General features: G+C 36.1%; 1 protein-coding gene across 1 annotated transcript in view; it reads right to left on the bottom strand.

Moving 5' to 3' along the window:
• Positions 1-672: 672 nt before the first annotated feature.
• Positions 673-12114, bottom strand: part of LOC126975738 (zinc finger protein 573-like) — a 358061-nt gene continuing 346619 nt past the window's right edge. Inside the window, exon 13 of the transcript XR_007731783.1 lies at positions 673-837. The gene's annotated coding sequence lies outside the window, so the exon portion shown is untranslated. The remainder of the gene's footprint in view (positions 838-12114) is intronic.

Here is a 12114-nt window from a genome sequence, read left to right as displayed (position 1 = left end):
CTGGCCATCGTCTTGTCCCGATCTTAATCCACTGGATTATGATTTATGGTCAGTTTTGGAGACTACGGCTTGCTCTTAACGCCATGAGAATTCGGAGTCCCTAAAACAATCCGTATAATTGGCAGTGAAAAATTTTCTCATAGAAAGAGTGCGTGCTTCTATTGATAACTGGCGTCAACGTTTAAACGACTGAATTGCAGCCAACGGAGACCACTTCGAATAAGCTTTTTATATTCTAAATTGTTTACTATGTAATTATACCTTTAATACAAATAAATCGTATTTCGTACAGGATTTTTTTTATAGAAAACTAGAACAAACGAGCGTACGGGTCACCTGGTGTTAAGTGATCACCGCCGCCCACAATCTCTTGCAACACCAGAGGAATCAAAGGAGCGTCGCCGGCCTTTAAGGAAGGTGTACGCGCTTTTTTTGAAGGTACCCATGTCGTATCGTCCCGGAAACACCGCACAAGGAAGCTCATTCCACAGCTTTGTAGTACGTGGAAGACAACTCCTTGAATACCGCACTGTGGAGGATCCATCACACATCCCGATGGTGAGGATGATATCCTAACTTGTGGCGTGTCGTGGGAAGGTGGAATTCGGCGGCAGGAATCAGGTTGAACAGCTCTTCGGAACACTCCCCGTGATAAATGCGGTAGAAGACACACAATGAAGCGACGTCTCTACGCAAAGCCAAGTGATCCAGCCGTTCACAGAGCACTGGGTCCCCGACAATTCGAGCTGCTCTGCGTTGCACGCGGTCAAATGGATCGAGCTGATACTGGGGTGCGCCAGACCAGAGATGACAGCAATACTCCATGTGTGGCCGGACCTGCGCTTTGTACAGCGCTAGAATGTGGGCCGGCTTGAAGTATTGCCGTGCTCTATTAATGACGCCCAGTTTCTTTGAAGCCAATTTGGCTTTGCCCTCCAGATGGCCACGAAATTGGCAATCGCTCGAGATTTCGAGACCCAGTATTCCGATACTAGGCGAGGCTGTTTGTTTCAATATTTATGGCAAGACTAGGTATATAGGTACACATGTTGCAAAAATATTCAAACCCGGCACCCTTAGCATAATATTTATTGGATTGGGTCACTAACCCCTAAGCTATATCGTAACTCCCATAAATGATATACTGGTAGAAATACCATATGCCATCGTAGAAGAAAAATATGAATGCCTTTCCATTTCTAGTCATAACAGACATTAGAAGTTAATTATTAAAAAAAACTTTAATATTTAATACAACGATTGTACAAAATTGCACAGGCTCAATTTTAAACAAGTTACGCTTATAATAAAAACTAGGCACTGCAAAAAAGGCTTTTATCCTATCAATAAAATACTCAACGATTATGCTTACTAAAACACATAAAACGGACATAACACCTTTGGCCACGCCAGATTAGATCTTATGCGACTGTCATAAGGGATACTCGGGTCTCTAACAAGACTGCGTAAGGCCCACCCATGAAGAACTTCTACGAAAATGTACTATAAAATAACTTGTTTTTAATGCCGGCTGATACAGGCGTATCTGTTAATGAAATTATTACAGGAATTCGGTTTGTCTGTTGTCATATATCCTGTGATGATCCTGGGATAAATTAAATTCCTGCTGTAGGTGATGAAATGCCTTTATAATACATTTACAAGTCATCCATATTCTATAGTATACTAGCTGACCCGACAGACGTTGTTCTGTAGATAATAAAAAAAATACTGTTTTATAGGAATTTGCCAATAATATTTTAAAACATCAAGAATTATTTTGTAAAAAAAGCTCCCTGTTGTTATAATGAAACTGATTCACAGCGGAACTGTCAAACCGTGCGTCACTGAATTCTCTCATAGAAAATATGTCCATACAAAAAAAATATTGAAAATAAAAATAATTATGGGTCGCAAATCGAAATAAAAACTATCCTATCTCTCAAGTTGGACCAAACCACACTCCATGAAGTAATCCCCTTTAAAATCCGTTCATTAGTTTAGGAGTCCATCGCGGACAAACAACGTGTTACGTAATTTATATATATGTATTAACATTGCAGAACCGTTGAGTTTCAAAGTCAAAGTCAAACTCAAATAAACTTTATTCAAATATGCTTAAACTAAGCGCTTCTAAATCGTCACTATAGATATTTCTTTCAAATGTTATATATGTACTTAAATCTTTCACTTTAAGAGTTCCTTTCCGATAACCATATAGACCCCTGGGTCTTTTGCGTTTGACGTTAGCTCGTACTAATCAGAAAATACACGCAACTATATTTAGACTATGCCAAACATATAATTCTCTCGATGTATCTGTAGACATATTTAACACGTCATCCATTGCATTTAACACTGCTGTTCGTAAAATTTTGAATAATGTTAAATAGTATTTAAGTTAGTTATAATTCTTAAGCTATAATAGTTCACATTGTTTTGAACTAAATGTACTTGATATATTTTGTAACTTGATTTGCATGTTGTGAAGGCATAAAAAGGCATTTATTTTCTCAAAATTGATTCCTTTAGAATTCTTTTTGATCTGTGGGACCTATATTCAGTGCACTTACAATTTTATTTAGACATTTACTTATTTTAAGATTTCTTTTAGACTAACTGTAGCCGAGGACGAAACGGTCGCTCACGTAATCCTGGAATGTGCGGGGGTGGCCAACCAACAGGCAAAAACCTTAACTAGTATGAGGTCGCTCCAGGAAGTCTGCGAACACCCCAGTAATGTTCTGAACTTCTGGAAGGAGCTGGGCTGGTTGGAGTAACTGGCCATTACTGCACGCAAAATGGACCCATGCTACTGGTTTAATTGCGGAAACAGGAACCCCTATACCATACCATACCATAGACTAACTGTAACTGGATGTCCTTAAATAAATAAATAAACTCAACGGTCACTATTTTCATTCAAATAGAGTATTTTACAATGGCTGTAATATAAATAACAAATTAGTTTGTAAGGTGCTGCATACAGTATATGAGTCGTGTTTAAATAATATAAATTATTTCATGAAAGCTAACAAAGAATTGACTGTATAATTATAAATTATCGTATATTGGATGCATCACCTGTAGAGCTGGAACTCATTGGTTGTGTAAGGATGCTTCGTGAACATGATCGTCGTGATAACTGTCACAATTGCATCCAACAAATACAATGATGTATTAACTATAACAGGTCGACCTGGCACCACAAACAGCACCCGTTTACGAGTTGAGGCATGGACCAGCCATCGTTCTCTTTGCACATATTTGATAGATCTCACTAAGGTGACTCCGGTTCGATACTCGCCAGCAACTTAAAAATATGTGTTCAGTTTTCAATTTCATAATATGTACGTTTATGCGACGCTTTATAATTTCAGCAATGCTCATTCTTTCTCTGGTGTTATAAGAGAGGTGATCACTTACAATCAAGTGAACCGTATGTATGTTAGTTTGTCCTCCTTTTTTTTGTATTTTTTTTATGACAGAAAGGGACGAGGCGAGCAGAACGTTCAGCTGGTGGTAATTAATACGCCCTACCCATATCAATGCAGTGCCGCTCACGATTCTTGAAAAAACCACAAATTCTGAGCGGCACTAAAATTGCGCTCGTCACCTGGAGACATAAGATGTTAAGTCTCATTTGCCCAGTAATTTCACTAGCTATGGCGCCCTTCAGACCGAGACACAGTAATATTTACACATTACTGCTTCACGGCAGAAATAGGCGCCGTTGTGGTACCCATAATCTAGCCGGCTTCCCGTTGAAAGGAGCCTCTGACTTGTGTATGGAAGAGGATAAACAAGCGTACGGGTCACCTGGTACTAAGTGATCACCGCCGCTCACATTCTCTTGCAACACCAGAGGAATCACAGGAGCGTTTCCCGCCTTTATGGAAGGTGTACGCGCTATTTTTGAAGGCACCAAGTCATATCGAAACTCATTTCACAGCTTTGTAGTACGTGGAAGAAAGCTTGAAAACCGAACTCCTTTGAAAAACGCACCTCCTTTTAAAAAAACATTTTTTTTATATAGTAGCAGTCAAACTCGCAAGTGGCTGACATGAAGGAATGTAGTGAGTTAACCGCCCATGGACATCCTCAGTACCAGGAGTCCAGAGATAAAAAAAAAATCAACAATATATTAATTGACATTACTTAACACAGACATTACCATAATTTGGGCTAGTTTCCTACGGTAGGGAATCAAAGCCTTTATTAAAGACTCCGCTCTTCCTCCATTTCAATTCTTAATGAATAAACTAAAAAGTTAAAAGAACATAATCTTAGTTTGCATCACTACTAACTTAATTTATTGATTTAAAATTAATGTATGTGTGTGTTTGTGTTGGTATGCGTGCAAGCGCGCGTGTGTGTATGGTGTGTGAGATGCGTTGGCATCCTTTCACACTATATCAATTCTTAAGTTAAGTTTATTAAATTAAATCCCAGAAAATGTTCAAAACAAATGTATTACGGAATTCACTTTGTGTGTTAAAGGTTACTATAGCAAAAATGTGACTACCCTCAGGCTATTAAAGAAGTTTTACTGTACGATATGACATTGTAACCATATTTTATGAAAAAAAGATCCCCGCTGAGTTTCTTGCGTCCCTCAGACCTGAGACATAGTTTTTCGAATTGGTGGTAGTATATTTTAATTCGAACTTTAAAAGAAATAACTTTTAAAAAACCTTTCAATTCACTACAAGTATAAATAAAAAATTAAAATTCAAACGTATAATACAACCAGAATATTTTGTACGAGTTCAAAATGTTAATTTTTGTGACTTTGACTTTTGCTTAAATATCTTTCATATGAATATAAATTAGATCATCATTTTAATGATATTTTCATTATATCATTTGATTTCTACATTCACGTTATATACGTTGGTCACACTAAAAGTTTTGCGTAACTTAAAAAAACAACATGTTATAACCAAAATATTATGTTTATGAAACAGGCATAAAAGTCATTTATTTTCTGAAAATTGATTCCTTTAGAATTCTTTTTGATGTCATTTCTAATATACTAGATACTACTACCGCTTCGGAAACAAATGGCGCTCTGAGAGAAAAGAAGCGGCGCAAGAAACTCTCCCAGCATTCTTTTTTTGCGCTCTTTTTAATAAAAATATACAATATTGTACTTTCATTGCTATTGCTATAAAATAATCATAATCTAGTCCCAGGCTGTGCTTGAGCTGTGGAGTAATAGGATTTACGACAGAAGCATTTTTTATAAAACATTTAAATTTATTTATAGATAATGCCTGAACAGTAGCTGGGACTTTATTATACCCTTAAAGCTATTATGTATCTTATGAAGCCTACTAGAATTAGTTACAAGCAATCCCTTATTTCTAGTGTTATAATAATATGGGAACGAGTTGTACTTTTTCGGAAGCTAAAAATATTTTTAAACTTAGTTTTGTTGGCCGTGTGTGAAGAAGCGTTGTCATGATGTAGGAGAACGCGGCTTTTTGGTCGTCTTTCGCGAACTGTTTTTAACACCCTGGGTAAACAAATGGTAGAATACCACTCGGTATTAACACTATATCTGATTGATCTTCAATTGGTATTTGTTGATATTTTTTTACCAACGTTTCTCGCCTCCTCACTTTTGTTGGCCTGTTGGCAAGATTGCTGTTTTTTTTTTCGGGTTCAAAACAATAAATCCACTTTTCGTCTCCTGCGACAATCTCATAATCATCAGCAATAGAATGTCCGTGGTCGTACTTCATTAGCTTCTGTGAGCACCATTCCACGCGAGCCCGCTTCTGTTTCGCTGTCAGTTCACGAGGGATCCAACGACCACAAAGATTCCGAACTTTCAATTCTTCCTGTAAAAACTTCTGAATTTGACTCATACCAATCCCCAATAGTCCACGAATTGTCTCATCGGTAATCCGCGGGTTTTCTTCAATTAGCCGCTTAACAATACCCACGTTGATGGTAGTTGAAGGTTACTTCATGAAATTCGTCATGTAAAGAAACCCAACTTCTCTCAAATTCAGCAAACCATCGCCTTACGGTGCTCAAGCAAGGTGCTTCTCTCCCGAAAGCATTATGAAGACGAGCGGCACAGTTTTGCGGAGGGAGAGAACTTTTAAAGTCATAAAATCATCGCTCTAAAATATTTTCGTCTTAATTCCATTTTCGTTGCGTACGTAGAACTTTGATGTGTGATAAAAAACGATTGACAAATGATTTCCCACCAATTGTTTTTTGTTACTAAGAAGGTTGCAACGTTTCAAAAAATATAACATTCGAAATTCAAATAGTTCCGATTAGCTAGAAGTGCAAAACTTTTAGTGTGCCCCATGTATAAACGGACATATCAATAATTATTCTCATATTAAAACGTTCAAAGTCCTTCAGCTGTTTTTGCTGTTGTCATATTCAAGATCAATATCTATTGAATGAGAATTTTAATTCTGAAGTGAGATGTCTACGTGAAATGAATATAAGTTTAAGACATAATTAGGCTTACCACCTTATTTTGAAAGCGTTGCATAATTTGTTTGCTTAGTACAATCCCAAAATTGATTACAATAAGTCTCTACAATAATACTCTAGTTTAGCATACGGCACACATAGTAAGATAAAAACTTAAATTCAAACCCCTATACTAAATCTAAATTTATATATCTAATCTAACAAGGTTGCCAAATCAAAATAACAATTGAACAAGAGGAAATCATTTAGTTAAGTGTATCTCCAATTCGACAGGGGTCTACCATCAAAGGGAATCTTGTCTTAGAGCTTTCGAGACACAATTATTCAATATTTTGTCGTTACAAGGAAATGCGGTGAAATGTATTTAAATTTGGAGGGGCGACTGTCTGGGAACGTAATCTATGGATGTTTTAATTACTGGATTATGCAATACATTGGCACAGGATATTTTAAACAGCTTATAAATTTCTTTTTTGAATTTTCTATTACTTTCTACCTAGTACCTCTCACTGGGGAGGCTGTTTTTCAGGATGTTGGCTAGGTGATCACCATAGAGGCACCTTTTTTGCTCCCAAGTTGTAAGTAATGTACTTTGTTTTGATTTAAAGGACGCTTGTATTATTCCTTCTTGGCACTTTACGACAAAGTGCGGATCAAAGGAAACACTAAGTTCAAAAGTATAGAGAAAATAATACGCACTTTAAAACGGAGATGGGTAGGCCACTTTATGAGGGATCAAACACCAAAATGGACTAGAGCAATAACTGAATGGTACCCCAGAGGAGATAAAAGGAATAGAGGAAGACAGTTCATACGATGGGAGCATGAACTGAAACAGATAGGAGGACCACTATAGACTAGAATAATAAGGAACCGGAAACAATGGAAGACCTTGGAGGAGGCCTTTGTCGAAGGACAAACAGTTAACAGAAAGAGGACACAGACTGTTTAAAAGTTACTGCAAATAATTAAGTTAATAATATAGTTATGTAGGATAAGTTAATTAATTAAAATGTTTTATAGTTATTAGTTAGTAAGTAAATTTTTATGTTTTGTTAACTGTAATAAAGGCTTTATAATTATTATTTTTTTTATTATGTATTATTTCTTATCTAATGAAATCTGACATCTCTCAAAATGACCAGCCAATGACGTTGTCTACACATACAGATATACATATCATTCGCAGTCTGATAGCGGAACGGCAAAAGTGTGCTTAAAGACACTGTAAGCACACTATCTCGTTAATCATGCGTCAACTGTCACTGCTCGAATCGGGTTCTAAATTCAACATACGTAACCAACTGATTTGATGTTTTACATTGCTGCTCATTGCCCAAGAATATTTTGAACAACTGAAGTAAATGCGGCAATGCATAGATACAGCAGTCGAAGCTTTTAATGGTGTAATATGTGTCATGTTTATAATTCGGATTTGTTTTATATGACGTGATTTGTCTATATTGAATGCCGCTTAAAAAGTTTTGGGTTTTTCAAGAATTTAGACCGGCACTGCATGTACTGGACAGGGCGTATCAGTTACCATCTCTTACACGTCTTGCAAGTCTCGTCACGAAGAAGGTATTAAAAGGAAAGGTTCACTCATCTAGAGATAGAGAAAGAGTAGATTGACTGCAAGTTTTAGAGTGAATTCCACCTTCGCACGGCGCATCGTGCCCAAGTATTATCCTCACCACCTGGCCACACCACCGTCATGTTTATGAATTTTCTCCACGCGCAAGTAAATTTTAAAATAATGTTCCTTTAAAACAAAAAGAAGCTTGCCTTATTTTCTTGCACCTGTTCTTCTCAGGTCTGAGGCAACAATTTTCTTATATCTCTATAGCACCACTAACAATACCTACTTACTTACTATTCTAATCGTTGTTAGTAGTTGCACTCGTCACCTTAAGTCATAAGTTGTCAAGTCTCAAATAAAATTTGAAAAACAAAATTTTATGAACGATGCGGGATTCGAACCCACGACCTCCTCAATTTTATTTGTGTATTAATCCTAGAAGTGAGGGTTATCACTTTAAAAATATAACATATTTTATCATATTATTCATTATCTCTAACCTACTGAGGTTAGGTTAGAGCACCGGCACGGAACGCCGGAGGTCGTGGGCTCGAATCCCGCATCGTTCATAAAATTTTGTTTTTGAAATTTTATTTGTGTATTCATCCTACAAGTAAGGGTTATCACTTCAAAAAAAACAACATATTGTCAAGTCTCATTTGTCCAGTAATTTCGCTAGCTACGGCGCTCTTCTGACCGAAACACAATAATGCATACACAGTACTGCTTCACGGTAGAAATAGGCGACGTTGTGGTACCCATAATCTAACCGGCATTCTGTGCAAAGAAGCCTCCCACTGGTAAATTAGAATAGTAAGTAAGTATTCTTACTGGTACTATATAGATAATAATACTAATAATAATATTGACACACTTTTTACACAAATTATCTTGCCCCAAGTTAAGCATATATAGCCTGTGTTATGGGTTACAAGACAATGATATATTTAATACAATATACTTACTTAAACATACATAAATTCTTATAAACATACATAAATACATTTAAACATCCATGACTCGGACACAAACATCCATATTCATCATATAAATGCTTGCACCTACCGGGATTCGAACCCGGGACCTCTAGCTTAGTAGGTAGGATCGCTAACCACTCGGCTATACAGGTCGTTGATATATAGATATATGATATGCCTTAGACTTGAGAAGAACGGTGCAAGAAAATCAGTTTTCTTTTTGTTTTTATAAAATTTCGTCAGAATATAGGTGGTCACTTCTTTCCCAATCTACCGTTACCTTTACCAAATTACCGTTTTTTAAGAATTATTTTAAATTCCTTAACACATTTGTTATTCATATTTTCTGGAACCATCTTGTAAAACCATATACACCGTACTAAAGGCATACACAAGCTGATGTAAACGCACGTGATGTTTGCCAGCGATCACACATTAGTTTACGGTGACTTAGAAACCTTACAAAAGCAACAATTTTACCCAACACCTAATTTAATAAACCACTGCGCAGGAAAGCCTACTTCATCAGATAGTGGGGAGAAATAAGATCTATATATTTACCTTACCACAAAATAAAATGTATATTCTTTTTCATTTAACAAAGTGGGAGTAAAAAATTCGTTTCAAAGATGTTTTTTGATTAAGTAGATATATTGTGCAGAGATTATGTTACACTGCATGCATATAATAAGCCTTCATGATAAAAAAAAAGTCTGTACTTATTTAGGCATGCAAAGAGTTATTCTTCTTTGGCGTAACGAAACAAATATCCGTAAAATAATTATTCTTCGTGCTATTTTACGTTTGTAGTAATAAATATAAAATATAAATAAATAAAAGGTATTTATTTCAGGCATAATAAAACCCATAGTTACAAAAAATTATGAACACTGTAAAGGGGTGCCAAGTTAAAAGTAAAATTAGACTTACTAAAACTATATAAATATTGCACAAATTTGTGCAGTCATTTTTTGTTCTTGTCCATGTGAACAGAGATCCAGCGCTTAAACACTGGATTCCTGATGTCGTCAAAACAATACTGTAATAAAGAAAGTACCTACATATTAAATACAACCAATGAAAATATTATTATACAGCATAACTTACTTATATAACGTGTAATTAAATATCATTATCGTATCATTATTTTTAAACCTGTATTTATTGAAATTTAATTTAGTTTAAATACCGTCCGTTGGCTGTGAGCCCTCAATTAAAATTAGGAACGAGACGAGCAAGGCGTTAAGCAGATGGTAATTGATACGTCCTACCCATTACAATGCACTGCCGCTCAGGATTATCGAAAAACCCAAAAATTCTAAGCGGTAGGTACTACAATTGCGCTCGTCACCATATTAGGAGCATAAGATTTTAAGTCTCACTTGCCCATTAATTTGCTATAGACTGAAACACAATAATGCTTACACATTACTGCTTCACGGCAGAAATAGGCGCCGTTGTGGTACTCATAATCTAGCCGACATCCTGTACATCCTGCATCATCCATATTATCTTTCATTTGACAAAGTGAGAGTAAAAATTTAATTTAAAGCAGATGCATTGTGCAGAGATTATGTTACACTGGCTACGAATAAAAAACCATACCTTCATGATAAATAAAAACAATTTTCTTTTTGATGCACACGTACGAGTATCTGTCTCTGCAGCAATTGGGTTATGTGTTTAGCTTATTTCTTGGAACACTGCATATTTGTCTACGAAAATTATTCAAATTAAGCATTATTATGCGAAAATTTTTTGCTTTTATTATTTACAATATCGAATGATGAGGCCCCTAGAAACTTCTTCTTCTTCACCGTTACACAAGAGAGCTAAGAAGCAGAGTGGTCGTGGTCATCACGAAGTGACATCTTTTGGGGCAGATGTGATTCGTCCCACGAGCATTCGCTACTTTTCCATGCTGGCCAACAGTCTGATACACTCGTTCAGTGGAGCGCCCACAGCAGACATAATTTGGTCGGTCCATTGCATGGGCGACCTTCCTCGCCCCCTGGTTCCACTTTGCCCTGCACGACAAGGCGCTCAATGGACTCACTATCCCACTGGGAGACGCATCCGTGAATTTAAGCATGCGTCTCTGTACTAACACCGAAAGGCGTTGTTTTATGCCAAGTTCTTGGTGAATGGAGACGTTGGTGCTAGAAACTTAGCTGAATTCAAACTGAAGATTATCATTACATAATTTGGAATATCTCTCTACGTCAAGATGCATATGCGTTGTTTTAAATTAATATTTAGCCTGCCACGAAGCAGTTCTATTTAGCACTAAAGAACGGAAGGAGGCAATTGCTAATGAAACTAGTGGTCTTCTAAGATTTAACATTTAATGTGTTAAGATGACGAGCTAAATTTTGAAAGCCAGTGCTTATGGGTAGGACGCATTATTTACTATCAAGTAAATGTCATTTTTACTATCAACATCTTTTATAGTACTTATTATTGCGATTCACCTTAACCTTTCAGTATGTATGGAGCGGTCTTTGGCTTTCTGTGAGAAGAGTTTAAGTATGTAAATTAGAGCAACTGGCGTGTGACTTCACTATTTAGCATTTAGTTAAAACAAATAAATACAATTAAAACATACAAATAACCGAGAAGACCGCTCCAGTAACTCAGTTTCTTTACTTGATAGTTGTGAAAAGTAGTTAATCTATCTCACGTGATAGACATCAAATCTAAGACATATTATTATTTAAATCTATATTAATTGTTTCATACAGTATTTGTCGATTCACGAAAACATGCCATTTATCCTATGACGTACATTAAACAACATTGTACTTCAATGAATTTATCAGTAATAAATAAATGAGGAGACTACTTGTCAACAGATGGCGCTTTTCAGGAAAGAATGATCTGAGCACAAAATATTCAGTGATCTAATACGGTTATTAAATCCGTATTAAGACCACAAGATAATCACTTATTACTAAGGATGTGAATACGGCTGGTAATTACCATTAATAATACCTATCAAATGAATATTTTCACCAAAAGTAAAAAATATGGTAAGACTAGCTCATGTTTTTTATTGATATCGATTTTATATTAATACACTACATTTGCGACATTAGG

The sequence above is a fragment of the Leptidea sinapis genome, chromosome 37 (assembly GCF_905404315.1).
Source record: "Leptidea sinapis chromosome 37, ilLepSina1.1, whole genome shotgun sequence".
NCBI classification, from domain to species: Eukaryota; Metazoa; Arthropoda; class Insecta; order Lepidoptera; family Pieridae; genus Leptidea; species Leptidea sinapis.
Note: the sequence above shows the minus strand (reverse complement) of the source record. Positions and strands in the feature narration are given on the sequence as shown.